Source organism: Labrus bergylta, chromosome 24, assembly GCF_963930695.1.
Source record: "Labrus bergylta chromosome 24, fLabBer1.1, whole genome shotgun sequence".
NCBI lineage: Eukaryota > Metazoa > Chordata > Actinopteri > Labriformes > Labridae > Labrus > Labrus bergylta.
In genome coordinates this window covers 5,082,406-5,099,026 of record NC_089218.1, presented here as the reverse complement: position 1 = coordinate 5,099,026, position 16,621 = coordinate 5,082,406, and positions in this window count along the sequence as shown.

The window sequence follows — 16,621 nt, the reverse complement described above, 5'->3', positions numbered from 1 at the left end:
CGCCTCTGCACCAGGACGGACAGAAGATCTGTTCCATCGCCGGACTCTTTTCCTTTCACCAATCGCGGACAAAGCGATTCACAAGTGAGGCTTAATTAGGTCTGGGCAGAATTAGCTTTAGAGAGTGTTTTTAACAATTGTTGATCAAAGCAGAAACTGTAATTTTTATCTTTGTTGGACCTGCGTCCTGAGTTTTAACTGTTTAAAACTCTTGTTGTTTCGGACCGCTGCGTCCTATATGTGTTTAGCGTAACAGCGTTATAACCGGGTATTACTCTTCTGATCAGAAAGGCCAGTGTAAGCTGTATTAACCTGAATTCGGCTATTGGTTTGTTTCTGTGAATGAAGGGAATTACTCCGAGTTGTGGCGCGGGAGTCGGACTGTGATCCGGCCTCTTCAGGCACGCATTTCTCTTTTATTCTCTTTTATTTCCCCTTCTACGCACACACATACACACATATTCCTGTGTAAACGTACATCTGGAGACCAACTCCACCACCGCGCCATTACGCACAGAGATCTATACACTCGCGGCTATCCAGACGCCTCAGAGACACAGACTGTGTAGGGCCGAACTCAGTCTCTTTTAGACCTTAAGGCCACATTTAGGCCTTTGTTAGGTGTGTGCCATCGGAAGGGCGACCACGTGGGACGAAGTAATCTTCCCCCCCCTTCTCTCTCCCTTTCATCCACACGCGCACGCACCCAGGTCTTTGTTAGGTTTGCGCCATCGTGAACGACCACGAGGGTACGAAGCCATCTCCCCCCCTTTCTTCTTCCCTCTCTCTCTCTCTCTCTCTCTCTCTCACACACACACACACACACACACACACCTACATTCACACCCCTTCCACAAGCCTTTGCTTGATAATGTTTGTTGCTTAGATTAGTTTATAATAGTTATTTGTTTAATTAAGTTCATTGATTTTGGATTGATGTTGCTTTGTTTAAATAAATTCTGTTATAATTTAAGAGAGCAGTTGTTTGTGGTTACTGGTGTATTTACATTGTGATATAAGCTGGGTGCGAAGGCTTTGTGTACGGATTTCACGCCTTCAATTTATGAAATATAGTTATTCATTATTAATAATATTAGTAATTAAATAACTAATTTGAGACTGATTTGAGTGATATTTTGGTTATATTTACCTGATTACAGGTTGGTGCCCCAAAACGAGATTAAACATAGTTTAATGATATTTTATTTATATTATTAATAATTAAGTATAATTATTAAAGAATATAACCAAAGTTGACTTGATACAACCCCAACAAATGGTGCGGCCCGTGTGAGGCCTTCAATAAACCAGCTTTATTGCACTGTTAATGCACAGTAATCCAAACTTAAAATCCTAAAAAGGATCCTTCGGAAGAAAATTATATTTTCTTTAATTTTTTTGTGGTTTAAGCAAAGCAGACATCAAGCTGTGGCTTAGTTGTGTTTTATGTTGTTAGTTAATGGTTAAAGCCGTAACTGTTGTCCCCTTTGGGTCCATACAACAATTGGACATAATGATGCAGCTAGTGTGACTTTATCAAGGAACTTGATTTGTTGCATTAATCTAGATTTTGATCCTGAAGTATAAAGGATTGTGGTGCTCCTTGTTGTTTGAGAGCCATTTGGCCAGATGAGAGTGTAACCTTATCATTGTGGCATAGCCAGCTGTCTGAGAGGTGTGAGTTCCTCCCTTCCTTTGAGGACTTGAGGTGTGAATCCCCTCTCCTATCTTCCAGGATAGACTGCAGTGATCAGTTGGGAAACTTAGATAAGATTTGCTCTTGTGTACCAAGACCCTAGGTGAGTCGGGGGCTGAGACTCCTTTTGGATCAGACGACGCAGCACTGCAAGAAACTGCTGCCGGTCTGACGAACCTCTCCTCAGAGGAGAGTGCCAACCTATATAGCTAGTCAATTAGCATTAGTGATAAGAAGTTAGAAGAGCTAGTTGATCTTGTCAACCACAGAGCCAGGCTCACCCCTAATAAAGACAGAATGTATGCAGAAGACATACATCAACTATGGGCCAAAGCTCACTATGGATCAGACGATCCACCCCTTCAAGACGTAGTTGCTAATCTTATCCACCTCCCTATAGAGCAGCTCGACAGCCTGAACTCCTACACCCTCAGCACATGTGAAAAGAGACTAAAGGGCTTGGTTGAATATGCAAATCAACCAACTGGGAAGCCAACACGTACAGCTTCAGATGTTCTAGGCGAAATTCTCCTCCTTTATCAGCGCAAATCAAATGTGCAGAATGAGATACACCGGGAACAGCTAGCCCGGGTACTAGAAGAAGGACAGATCCTGCGGGACGACTTCGAAAGAATGCAGGATAAACTAAAGACCTTGCAGGAAAATTGCAAGGCCCTGCAGGAGGAGAATAAAACACTGCACGAAAGCAGCAAACTGGCCGAACAGAGGAAACGAAGTGATATGGTACCCAGAGTTCAGGACAGGCAGAGAAGGACTTCAGCCCCCAGATCAGATGAGGAAACCTCAGACGAAGGATGGGAGACTGAAACAAGCCCCTGGAGGAGGGAGACAGACATGTTGCAGGATCTGGAGGAGAGGGGAAGGCACCGCCGGGTCGACCCAGGCACAAAAGCGCCCACGTCCTCAGACCACCCAGTAAAGAGTAGGATGAGTAAAGAGGAAGGGCCCCCGCGTTCCGCCATACGCTTTGAGCGAAGAGAACCCTCACCCCGCAGGATGAGAGGCTTTACTCCCCCTAGAGACAGGGAGGAGACACGGGCCCAATTGGGCACCGAACGCTACCTGTCCCACGATAGACGGCCACGTCTGAGCCGAACACAAACCCCGCCACGGTTACAACCCTACTACCGTGACAACCACAGGGCTTACGATTCATCAGACGAATCGGACGACCCTCGCCAGCCTTCGGGTCAGGGCCTGCGAACCAGGCAGATAGAACCTCAGGCCAAAGATCTGAAGCGTTTTGACCCAGATAGCCCAGATTCAAGTATTAACGATTACCTTAGAGAAGTTGACCATTGTCTCCTTGACCTGCCTCATGCGTCCTCACATGAAAAACTGAAACGGATCTGGAAGACTACGGCTAGGAGTGTCCGTGATTTCATGGGGACACTCCCACCAAAGGTCCGATCCTTGCAGAAAGGAAACAAATCTGTTAATCAGCACTTACAAACTGCCAAGCAGAAAGTGTTGGACATGCTTGAATTAATTCAGGGAGCACAGGTAAGCATGGAGCAAGACACATCGTCAGGATATGACTCTGATCCTGGACCAAGCCCCTTAAGAGATCAAACAACCCTGCTGAAAAAGCTCAGTAAAGAACCGAGCAGCCAGGATAACCCAAGGACTGAGGAAATAAGTCTAGTTTTCCCTGATTTTGACTGTGGAGCCCCGCTCCTTGGGGAAACGCCCCAGTTCTCTGACAACTGTGACACCCTTTCACACCTTCACAGGTTTGAATCACCACATAGGAAGGGGGGTGACTTCTCAGCCCCCAGAGGCAGAGATAACACCAGGCCCCCTCCTGCTACCTGTAGGTTCCCATTGCAGGATTCACGGCTAAGGAATATCCAAACCTCAGATGACTGGGATGGCTCCCTTCTACCCAGAGATCAAAGAATGCGCATAAGGCTCATTGAATCCATGGCACAGGATGTAGAGCGGTTTGATCCAGATAACTCAGACCTCTGCATCGATGATTACCTCAGAGAGATTAACCTGTGTCTCAGTGAGGTACCTGATGCATCCACAAGAGAAAAACTCAGGCTGATCTGGAAGACAACTTCCAAGAGTGTCCGTAACTTCACGACTACCCTTCAGCCTGAGATCAGATACCAGTACTCTGCGCTCTGCAATGCTTTGCGCCAGGAATACTCCACCTACATTGACCCTGCATCTGCCCTTCTTAGTGCTTTCAGTGTCTTGCATCAGAAGCACGAGGCCCCCAAAGATTATTACTGGCGACTAAGATCTGCATATTTCCAGGGACGTAAGGCTCCAGGTCTGGAAGAGAACCCAACTTTCAAGTCCATCTTCATGCACAATCTGCATGGCTGCGTGCGTTCAGATGTCACCCTGCATAGTCGTACACATCAGCTTAGTATGAAAGAGATCAAGAGATTCGCACAGGCGGTTTGGCAGACACGCTTACGTCACGTGTCACGTGAGGGCAACAAGTTGCCTTGTGCTAAGAATAAGAGACCATATCACCGGCAGAATAGAGAACAGAGCCAGGGGGGTGAAGGTGGGACTCAACCACAGAGTAGGTTCCAGCCTGGAGAACTGATCGCTACCAGATCTGAACGGAACTCTCGGGATGGCCGTAGGCTGAGACAGAAGGGTAGGTATAATCGGAGTTCCTACGAGCTCCCTAAGGACTCCCTCGCTTACAGAGAACCCGATTCTGACTCCACATAGGAGTGGGGGTGTAGCCTCCATTCTAGAAACACAACAATGTCACTCTACCGACATGAATGTTTCCTAGTCCCTGTTTTGTGTTTTGACATAGGTAGGGAGACACATAATGTACATGTACATTTACACACCTACATGCCACAAACACCTTCCCACAGGCTTACTCCTGCCCAGGCTAGGAGTTAGCCCACAAATCTACACCTTATACTCTTCTCTTTCTCCCCTCCTCTTGTCTGTTTGTTTCATTTGTTTTGTTAAAGAATGTGCCCTGAGTAGCGAAGCTTTGCTAATGCCTGGTTATGTTTTATGCCTAGCTTTAGACATAGTTAGACAGTCTGCCCAGACTTTGCCTCAGTGTCTGCCCAGACCGAATGCCTCTCAAAATGTATGGACTCTTGGCTCACTAACTATTTGAAAATTTGTCTCCTCACGCATGGACTGTTGGCCCTATTTGCCCTAAAGACCGCGACCCGCAATCCCATTCTTCAGGACAAAGGGGGGATGTTGGGCCACGCAGGCTTAGAACAGTCAAGCAATGGACTTGGGCCTGCACCTCTGTAAAAGCCTCATTTGAGTTATTCACTGAGATCACAAAGAGGCCTAAAAGGACTCTTAATCCCAGAATCCCCTGCGGTACTTCACACCTACGTGTGAAGTAAAGGGGGGACCGGAACCTCTCTCTCCTCATTGGAGGGGACCTGAGGTAGACCCCCATGGAGCAGGCCAGGCTACAAAACTCCAAGACTTCCATTGTTCTTCCTCTTTCACGCGCTGACCTTCGGTGCTCGGAGACCCAAGAAGATCTCCTGTTTCCTGCAACAATCTTCCTTTGTTTTAAGTTTTGGCGCGCAGGTAATCCGCGGCCGGCAGTGTTCTAAATTCCGAGCTCGGATTGTCCAGTGAACGCATCTCAGTTTCTCGGAGAGCGTCAGACTATAACAGATTATCAGAAAGATAACGGTCTTATTCCGTCCTGCAACGAAAGGACATCAAAGGACATCTTTCCACTCGACGGAGAACCAACGAAGCCGCTCTCGCCGTAAGGGACCCTCGCCGCCATCAGACGCCTCTGCACCAGGACGGACAGAAGATCTGTTCCATCGCCGGACTCTTTTCCTTTCACCAATCGCGGACAAAGCGATTCACAAGTGAGGCTTAATTAGGTCTGGGCAGAATTAGCTTTAGAGAGTGTTTTTAACAATTGTTGATCAAAGCAGAAACTGTAATTTTTATCTTTGTTGGACCTGCGTCCTGAGTTTTAACTGTTTAAAACTCTTGTTGTTTCGGACCGCTGCGTCCTATATGTGTTTAGCGTAACAGCGTTATAACCGGGTATTACTCTTCTGATCAGAAAGGCCAGTGTAAGCTGTATTAACCTGAATTCGGCTATTGGTTTGTTTCTGTGAATGAAGGGAATTACTCCGAGTTGTGGCGCGGGAGTCGGACTGTGATCCGGCCTCTTCAGGCACGCATTTCTCTTTTATTCTCTTTTATTTCCCCTTCTACGCACACACATACACACATATTCCTGTGTAAACGTACATCTGGAGACCAACTCCACCACCGCGCCATTACGCACAGAGATCTATACACTCGCGGCTATCCAGACGCCTCAGAGACACAGACTGTGTAGGGCCGAACTCAGTCTCTTTTAGACCTTAAGGCCACATTTAGGCCTTTGTTAGGTGTGTGCCATCGGAAGGGCGACCACGTGGGACGAAGTAATCTTCCCCCCCCTTCTCTCTCCCTTTCATCCACACGCGCACGCACCCAGGTCTTTGTTAGGTTTGCGCCATCGTGAACGACCACGAGGGTACGAAGCCATCTCCCCCCCTTTCTTCTTCCCTCTCTCTCTCTCTCTCTCTCTCTCTCACACACACACACACACACACACACACCTACATTCACACCCCTTCCACAAGCCTTTGCTTGATAATGTTTGTTGCTTAGATTAGTTTATAATAGTTATTTGTTTAATTAAGTTCATTGATTTTGGATTGATGTTGCTTTGTTTAAATAAATTCTGTTATAATTTAAGAGAGCAGTTGTTTGTGGTTACTGGTGTATTTACATTGTGATATAAGCTGGGTGCGAAGGCTTTGTGTACGGATTTCACGCCTTCAATTTATGAAATATAGTTATTCATTATTAATAATATTAGTAATTAAATAACTAATTTGAGACTGATTTGAGTGATATTTTGGTTATATTTACCTGATTACAGGTTGGTGCCCCAAAACGAGATTAAACATAGTTTAATGATATTTTATTTATATTATTAATAATTAAGTATAATTATTAAAGAATATAACCAAAGTTGACTTGATACAACCCCAACACCAGGAAAGAAAAACTCTCCAGAGACATCCAGCTAAATATTTAATCCAGAGTTTGTGCATGAAGTGCCAGAGTCAGACGATGTTCAAGCAGTACAGGCTGAAAAACGTGTCATGATCAAGACCAGATAAAACACGTCCTCCTTTCCCTGATCTTCTATAGGAGCGCCGAAAAAATCTGACACCCATTAAAAGTGAACGGCCTGACATACGTCTTGACAGTCCAGTTTGGGTCTTTTATCGGATCCTGTTTTCTTACATTTGAAGATTCTATGTTTGTAATTGCAGCCAAGTGACAGAAACAAGTAGTGGAACCCATCAATAATAAATCCTGTAGAAGTATAATTTGAGCTAACTCAGCCAGACTTTCGAACAACTCTCACACTTTTTGAAGACATTTCCCGCAATCCTCCAAACGCTTCTCTTGGTCAAACATGAAATGACATCATTGTAAATGTAATATAAAGTAGAGCCCGACCGATTTACCAGCCAGCCGATAGTATCGGCCGATATTAGCATATCCAGTGACTATCTGTCCGACTTTATATTTGGGGACTGACCCCCTTCTGACATCACCAAACGGGCGTGAGCATAGTAACCACATCAAAACATTTTCTCTGTTTCATCTCCCCCTCGACCTGACCATCCTCTCCTGAATCCAAAGGTCAGACTGGTGAAGCCTTTTTTTAGGATACTGACCAAAGCTGGTGAAGACATCGCTTATTCCACTTGTTCTTCTGTATTAACACTGTAAAATACAGGAGCAGGGCGGCTGTGGATCAGTGGTAGATACTCTAAATTGAAAGGTTTTGGGTTCAATCCCAGAGGTGGCCTTGGGCAAGAGACTGACTTGGTTTTTGCCAATCTCACTAATCTTTGAACGTGCATCATTAATTTCCACTCCAGTTGATCCAACGTGTATTTGTTGTGTAAAGAACCTGCAGACTGTCCGTCCGACTTCATTGCTTCGCAGATTGTTTTTTTATAAGTGCTTCTTCATTTGCTGTGAGGACGCTGAGCAATCCATCATGTTCCCCGCTTCTTTTATATTTGCACCTGCAATTGCACACAGAGGATATTAAGAAGCAGAGCCCGCCGAGCGAAATAGCCAGGAACCCATGCCAGAACTCCAAAAAAAAAAAAACGCAACCACACAGGGCTACAGTGTGCGGCTGATTTTTCCATGAGAAGAACATTAATTCGCTCCGCTCCTGAGACTCTCTTGTTTGTCCCTGGGATCCTGAAGGTCTGACAGAGTCGTTCCAATGCATATCACCGCACAGGGCGAGGGGGAGCAGTGGCAGTTTGTGTGACAGGATTAAGGCAGGAATATTTTGGAAACTCTTTCCAACGACGCACCTGCAAGCCCGGGCTACAGTGCACTGTACTCATCTTCATGATGTCAGATTACTCGGTCACCAAGGAAACCAACAAAGGACCGGAGCAGAACCAGCGAAGACGGCGCAATTTCCCCTTGACTGGCAGGACTGCTGTGCAGCATGCATAATTAAAAAACGTGGCGCACTCACTCTCTTTCTGGCTTGTTGAGCTGAAGCCGTTTTCTTTTCTTTTTTTTAAATGTTGTTCTTGTGCCTTCACTCTCGTGTTGCTGTGCGGCTGACAACTGTCCCCTGTGGGTGTGTGGGAAGGAGAGAAGGTGGGAAATAGGGGATGCAGGGAAATGAGGAAGAGATGGCTGCCTTAACGCCTGCTCCTTCTTCTTCTGCAGACACTTTTTGGCGGGATCAAAATAAACATGGTACCTCAGAGGCCACACGGCCCCAGCTCCCAGCGGTGCAACGCTTCCTTTTTCTTGCAATTTGTTCATCTCTTTTTTTTTTTTCTGCGTGTGTGTGTTTCTGCTGCTAGGCAATGAGTCAAACACACCAAGAACTCGCATTCTAAAAAGAAGAGGGGGGATTAACACGGCACAGGGGTTCACCTGTTTCATACGCTACAACTCGCGTGTTCGAGCCAAGAAAGAAGTTTTCGACGATGGCACTCGGTCGCAGCCAAAAAAAAAAAAACTTAAAAAAGAACATGATGACCCAAATCTCTTTAGTGAAGTGTTTACTCCAGAGGCTCTTGGAGTTTAATTTTTGTTCTTTGCACCATCCTGAGAAACAGACACACAGATACGATTCATCATTTTCTCATCCAAATTATCCCCCCCACCCCAAAAAAAGACCCTTTTTTAAAAGAGTTGGAATGAACTCGCACTCGCAGGAAAGTTCGATTCATTCGCTTTTTTTTGTTTGTTTGTTTGTTTGTTTGTTTGTTTTCTATATCAACCAGAAACGGCATCCATCTTTCATTTAGCTCTGCAATTAACTCCTGCTGCTCAGCCTTTCACCTCCCTCCTTTGTGGAGGGTGGTGGGGGGGGGGGACACTCAGGGACTCGGGAGTTGACGGCGAGACACCGAGGAAAAAAAAAAAAAAAAAGGGAGTCGTCTGCGGGGGAAACAGGAGAGATGCAGCGATGTGACTCTGTTGCCAAATGTTTACAGGCGAGCTGACATAGTTAGACGATGGAAAGGGCTAAAACGAGGCTGCCTCTCTCTCTCTTTTTCTGCACTCTTGGAGGAGCAGCGAGAGATAGGAAATCTAGGTCATCCCCACTGATGCATTGCAAAGCGAACTTCAAACAAACCTGGCCTTTAGCGTGATGGCTCTTCCGACGCTATGCTACATGCCATCAGAGACTCATCGGCACTTCTCTGCCAAGAGCCGACACGGAGGGATGAATAGAGTCTTTGTGGAGACGGCGAAAAGGCTCAAACTCTATCCGTCAATACTTTTGGTCTATTTGTGTCGTATGGCTTAAACCATATGTACACAAAGAAATCCCCCTTTTTTTTTTGGCTCTGGCTTTGTTAGCAATTAGTTGGCCCTTAGTGAGACCACATGCTTGGTTGCGATTCCTCATCTGCCCTTCACTCCCAATCGCCGGAGGGAAGTCTTACCCGTAATCATAGCCCTGGGAATTGTGGGTAAAAAGCTTTGTTCTCCAACCGGCGCACTCGCACTTTCTATTCCAAGGGCAGCCGGGCGATACAGGACCGGTTTGTGTTTCCACTATTTTGTAAATCCTCCTGCGATTAGTCGTCACCACTTCCTTTTTTTAAAAATGTTTTATTCCTGCATGTCTCATTTAATAATCCAGCAAGACAAAGAGAAAGCAGTGACGACATCAAGAGCGGCATTCAAGATTTACCGTCTCTCCCCCCCCCCCCCGCCGCCACTTTCATCCGCGTTTTGATGAAAAACATTCTGGGTCGAGACTAATTTGTAGAACTTCTCAGAAGCCTTTTTGGCGGCTCTTGTTTTAGTCGAGCGACATGGAAAAAAAAAAAGAAGCTCCCATTACGAATGTATGAGCTTAAAGTCCAAATGAAGCGAGGGGGGCCCATTAAAGAAAGAACAAAAACACACACACACACACACACAGGCGTGGACTTTTCCAGAGTGTTTGCTGCTCAACCTTGCAGAATAATTTCATGATAAGGAGGATGGAGAGGCTACTTGACAAATGTATGAAGAAGGGTTGATGCCTGCTCTTTGTGTACATGGAGGTAGAGTGCTAAAAGATGCTGTCTTTTGGTCCTGGAGTTGTGGACTAACTTTTTTTTTTTTTTTTTTTTTTTTGGAGAACCAGAGGACGAGACGGGGGGAGATCGCCTCCCACGTGTCCGACTTTCATCTCCCATCTTCGGCCTTCTCTCTCGCCTCTCTCCCCTCTTTTGCCCTGGAGGTGTGGACATAGTTTTTCTGTAACAGCCCAACTAGGGGCCATATCATTTTGTTGTCGATCTTAATGGTTAATGCCAAATAAACCCGTGCTCCGTACTTATTTTTAAGGTCAATATTTCCCCTTCATAACATCTTAAACCTCACACACTTGGATGTGCAGCATGGCACTCGTCCATATCCAGTCCCAACGAGCTGCTGCTCGCGACATGTTCGGATGAAGCCCTCCTGCCAGCTGTGTAGGCGGCATTATGCATTTTTAGGAAGCAGCAGCTTGAACGGTCATTTATTAGTAACATGAGATGCCCACATGTTTCTAATCCTGTACCAATAAGGGCTCTCATTGTTTGTCCCCGGGAACGTCGCCCAGTTGAGCGTTCCTAAAATTAACACCAATCCATTTCGAGCGCCCCTGCCCCCCCCGCTCTTGTCAGAACTAATGAATCCTCTTTGTTTCATCTTGAGGTGCTCGTCTCAGATCCGATCGAAGGTCTGACACGGAGCACATGCGGAACCACCTGGGTCTGCCTCCGTTGATTAAAGGGAGGGCGTGATGTCCGTGAGACGGCACGGCGCCTCTTTGTCTCCGCGTGCCGAACGTCTCGATTGGATCTCCTGATGCATCATTCATAAATCAAAGTGCACGCCCCGGATGGCCTGGTTAGCACTACAAAGCCGAGCGGAGCTTATTATTCATGACGCTCACTTGCCACCTCAACAACATTTGAGGGGTGCAGGACGTTATGGATGGATCAGACGGTGCGTCGGTATTCCGAATCCGATTCAAGAGGCAGAAACGGCACAATACAGCCAGAGTTATTTAGAGTGACATCTAGGATTGCTTCCACACCAAATTAGCAAGCTCGAGATATTTTAGCATATTTGCAAAGTCGCATAACATAGATGAACTGTGTGAGGTATAAGATTGAATTTCAAAGTATCCCTTTCTGTTTCTCACAGCAAACATTTCAAACCTCAACGCATGGTGAGCACAGATTAGCAAAGCGTACATGCTATAGAACCACAGGGGGCAGTACATACAATAAAAAGGCTTCAGTAAAATGTACACTCTCTTTGGCTGTTTTAATAAGGAGTCACATCTCCCTGCCGGGTGATAAAAACATGTGGAGCTGCACGTTCTCCACGAATGAAGATTTGAAGCACATATCTCCTTCTGCCTCAGATTTCATGCTGCTCATCGCTCCCTCCCCGGTGTATTTATGCGTCGGGCCTAATTTTCTACTTGAGCTGCATCGTCGAAAATATGATGAGAGGGCTGCAAACTTTAGTGAATACTTTTTTAGGCAACTTCTTTGCATTAACGATCTGTTCTTGACGGAGTAAAAATTGGATTTTCTATTTTATTCTTGAACAAATTGCATCTGCTATGTCTTATTTTTTCTTCATAGTTTAACATCTAATCTAGAAGGCTGTTATGTAACACACGGCTGACCAAAGGGGGGGCGGCCGTCCTTTTTATATTAGCACACTAGTCACCTGTGTTTTTGTTTCTCAAGGTTAGCCAGTCGCTGACGCACCTTGAACTCTTTCTCGTCCGCCTCTTTACTCCCAAGCTTGTACGCTTCTGTTGAAAGGGGAAAAAAAAGAAAGAAAGAAGCTGTAGCGAAAGCCTCAAACACTCGCGGTCAAAGAAAAGGGCTTTCATCATTTCCCCGGCTAAGCACTGCAGCTCTCTCCCAGCTGCTCGTAGACCTCTCATGCAATCACGCACAGATCAGGGCTGAGTTGGGTGGGATATGGGGACGGCTCTGGGGGCACTGCGAGCTTCTGGAAATGCTATCTTAAGTTTGATCTGCACTCTGGGTTTCTGCAGCCCCATATGTAGTGTACATCAACATGCAAACCAAAGTCAGGTCGAACAAATTTGAGAAAAAAATGACATGGCTGCTATCGCTCCGTCATGGTGATGTCTGATATGAACCTTGATGTGACATAAGCCGGCCGACAGTCGCTACAGCACCCTCACTTATGCAAAATATGGAGGACGCCGTGGTGGGAGGAGCTGGCAGGAAATACTTTCAAGATTTTGAATATTCCACTTCGATATGTCAAAATCGCTTTGTCTTTCCTCTCGCGTCTATTTTCTGTATTTTTTTTGTCAATTTTTCGTGATTTTAGCGGTCGTGAAGTGCGCCCCATATGTGGAGGCTGTAGTCCTGCAGCGGCTGTAGGTACGAATCCGACCTCGGCTCTATGCTGAATGTCATCCCCCTGCTCTCTGCTCCCAGCACTTCCTGTCTCCCTTTGGATGTCTCGCCCCCCCCCCCCCCCCCCCCCAAAAAAAAAAAAAAATTGGGGTTGTTGGTACTAGATTGGCTCTTGTCTTCGACCAATCAACTTACGCTGAGAGAGTACTTACTCTGAAGCAGGAGCTGAAAAAGGTTCCTCTAAACGGGGTTCTAGGAACTAAAAGAGTTCATGGTTCCTGCGGTGCAGAATCAATAAAAAACATGTAGAGTACTAACAGATCCTAAAAGTTCCTGCGGTCCAAAAACGCCTAATGTGTAGTGGCCATTGCTGTGGCAGAGTTCAAAGGTGACAAGAGGACATAGAGCTACACTCTCAGTAGTTCATTGTACGTATTTGGTGCAGTTAGCGTCAGGCCCTTTTTTTTTTTTTTTAAAGTGGTCTAAATTACCTCCTCGTGTTCAGTCTGTTTGGGCAGGTGAAATAAAACCATTCAGACAAGCTTGAAGAGTAAAAACACATTAGGAGTAAATAGTGGCTCCCTGACAAGTAATACCTTTTGAAGCTGTCAAATGTAGGCCAGGAGGGCTATAAAAATATCTGCTACCAGACTTACCTCTGCCAGAGCGTGCAACTATTTATTTTAGGAAAGCAGGCAGTCAGTTCAGTGACTTTTTCTTTCTTTCTTTTCCTACTTACATAAGGCTTGAAAGCATGCTGAGGGGAAAAATGAGTCCAGGTGGGATTTAGTTGTAGACCACTGATGTGTGTCTTTATCACTATTTTTAAGAACCAACATTTTTAACTCTGATAGCCCTACAAAACAGCCTTAAAAAAACCAACAAAAAAAAAAAAACATGTTTACACGAGTGTGCCTCGCTCCCCGGCCGAGTGCACCGTGCAGTATGCAATAAATGGACTCCCACAGCTGACACGACACGGCGAATTTGGACTGTCAGAGAAAAACCCACATCCATCATGCACAAATGATCTGGTCCCTCTTTTGTTTGGCTCAGCGGGTGTTTGCTGTGACTTTGCGACACCCCATGTGTCGCCTTCTCTTGCGTGTTGAAAGCGAGCAGACATAGAGACGGAATATGCTCTCCACTTGGTGCCTCGACAGTACTTCAAACTGATCCGCGTTCAGCAGACTGCAAGTGCCCTCCACTGCTGTTACAGGCTGGAACTCTTGGCTTAAGGATGCAAACTACTTATCCTTACACGCTTAGTGGGCTTGCGAGAAAAAAAACCTTTTTACACTAATGTTAGAAACACACACACAACAAATCTTACCTCCTTAAATCTTCTCTGGGTAGCCGAACTGAATCGGAGGTGGGCCGTGAATTATGCATCAACTGTGAGATGACATCAGCCCCCAAAAACGTTCTTCTCAGCAAGGGAGGTCGCCTGTAATTATTCATTTCAAAAAATGTTTCGCTACAACTCATGCCGCACTATTAATAGAAGATTCTGTCATTGCACCACTGCCAAGCAGAGGGATAACATTGGAAAACGCATCATGGGTTGAATAAGGAAGACGAACCCTTTATCCAACCAGGAGAAAAAAAAACTCATCTGCAGCCAGATGTGTCCAACTCCAAGTCATTCAACGTTGTCAAAAAAACGTCCAATGTGAGCAGCCCGTTAAGTCCCAGGTTCTATCTGAGTTAAGGGAGCTGCAAAGACCACAGTCCCTGTACTCCTGTGACTGATGGGAGGTCAGATGATATGAAAGAAGTAGACCTGAGATAGATGTGAAAATAAGAACAGGGCAGGGTCTAAGTCTACTTATGGACAAAGACGATCATCCAATGTGCAAACAACAAACAGTGATGAGTGATGAACCTCAGAGCTCCGTGATCCACAGCGTCTAGAGAATGTCAGCCTTGAGTAGAGGCATGCATGTGTGTGTAAGACATCACTGATATCTGTAGGTGGAAACAGACTCCATGTGTATACACTGGAAGTGAAGATTGAAGGCATCTTCTGTCTCTTTGATTTAAAATTTGAAAACAGCACGACTAAATAAAAAGTTAAAATCGTAAAAAAAATGAAAGATCTTGGGCTTAATCTGGGGGAAGTAAAGTAACTCCTGCTCACTCCTGTTGGTGTTTGGTGCGCGGTAATTGGAGAAGGGCTTGGAGGCTTCCTCCAGTGACCTCATTACCCCAATTAAATTTGTAGCCATCTCTGAAAACAGTCTTGTGAAGCGATATCTGGTTATCACTGCCGGTTCAGATAAGGCGGAGAGAGCGGGAGGAAGCCAGACATATGGCTGCAACCTGTTACAATATGCTGCAGTGGGTTCTTAAACCGAGTTTCATTGAACCGGAATCTGTGCTTGTTTAAATGGCATTTGAAATAACCATGAAAAAAGATGTTTGGATGTCTTGAATAGCACTCTGTTATCACATCAGGAGGCTCTCGTTATCAAGACGCTTTAAAGAGAGTAGAACCACAACAGCATCGTTGGGTGAAAAAGGAATGCTCGTTCCTGTAACCACAAAGCGTCCCGTCCCTCCAGACAGTCCCCACAGCACATGTAAATAGGTCAAATATGTCGGCATTATTGGAATCTATTTGTTGTAGGCCTTGATTTTAAACGCAGCAACAACAGCAACACTTTTGTTCAGAACAGCGAGTTGTGATCAAAGATGACCTCATTCCTGCAGATGTTTTTGAAAAGCCCAGCCTGTGCTGTTCGTCTTTCCGTGTGAGTCATTAAATAAGACACTCTTTAAGATCGTTTTCTCATCTCATCGCTCCTTCACTCCACCGAGAACGCCATCACACATTTGCATAACGACCGACTGCAGTTTGTCCCTTTTTTTTTTTTAAGACGTCTTTCTGTCTTTCTTTCTTTCAGATCCGACTCTGCGTTTTTTAGTACAATGTTGTTGCTGTTTTTTTTCCCCTCCTGGTTTAATTCAAGTCGGAGATGTGAGGATGTTTTTTAAACCGCAACTTTGTAAAGAGTTTCATTCGTAAATGATACATCTGCACACATTTCAGACAAAGTTTAACGCGGAATTAAAGGTTCTCATCTTTCACAACAGCGTTTCAGGAGGTTTCGTTTGAGCACAAGTTTCACAAACTGAGCTTCACCTTCATGTTGTTGATCGCTTCAGGAGAACAACTGACATGTTTTCAACACGGTATGTCATTAGGGTTTTTAATTGGAACACATTACAACTCGACTTCATTGTTTAAGGTGGAGATTCAGTGTGAAACTGGCAGCTTTGAACATGCTAGAAAACAGCTGATTTGGTGAGCTCAATATATGGTGAGCTGGGATATTTGTCCAAGAAGGCTGACTGGTTTTGCAGGAAAGCATAACAGGACAGAAGAGCATAACTGATAAACACAGAATTGACTTGAAAGAAGTTACAACTATGGTCCGACAGATACAGAGTTTTTGGGGCTGATACCGATATACTGGCCGATATCTTTCTTAGGTATATCTCCAATCTGTAGATATAGATATATGCACATTTATTGCGTTGATCCCTTGAATGCAGTTATCGAACACAACTGGAAAGTAACTACTCATGTACGTGCATCACCACTTGACAATCTGGAGAGATAATGCTTGTTGTAATCCAAATAGCGCCCTCCGCTGGTGACAGCCAGAAAGAGAAATGCTAGTGGAATACAACGATACTCAAATAAAATTTGCCTGGGTGAATAAATCTACAAATATCTGCGCATATCTACGCTAAAAATTAGCTGATACCAATTGTTACTCGATATGCTAATATCGGCTGATATTATCGGCTGGCCGATTTATCGGTCGGGCTCCAGTTACAACATTTTACATCACAGCACAAAAAAGTATTTTTAAATGGAGATAAATCTTTTTATGTTTTTTTTTTCTCTAACCTTTACGACTCTTTCAGGCCCCGATAAACCAACTGACCA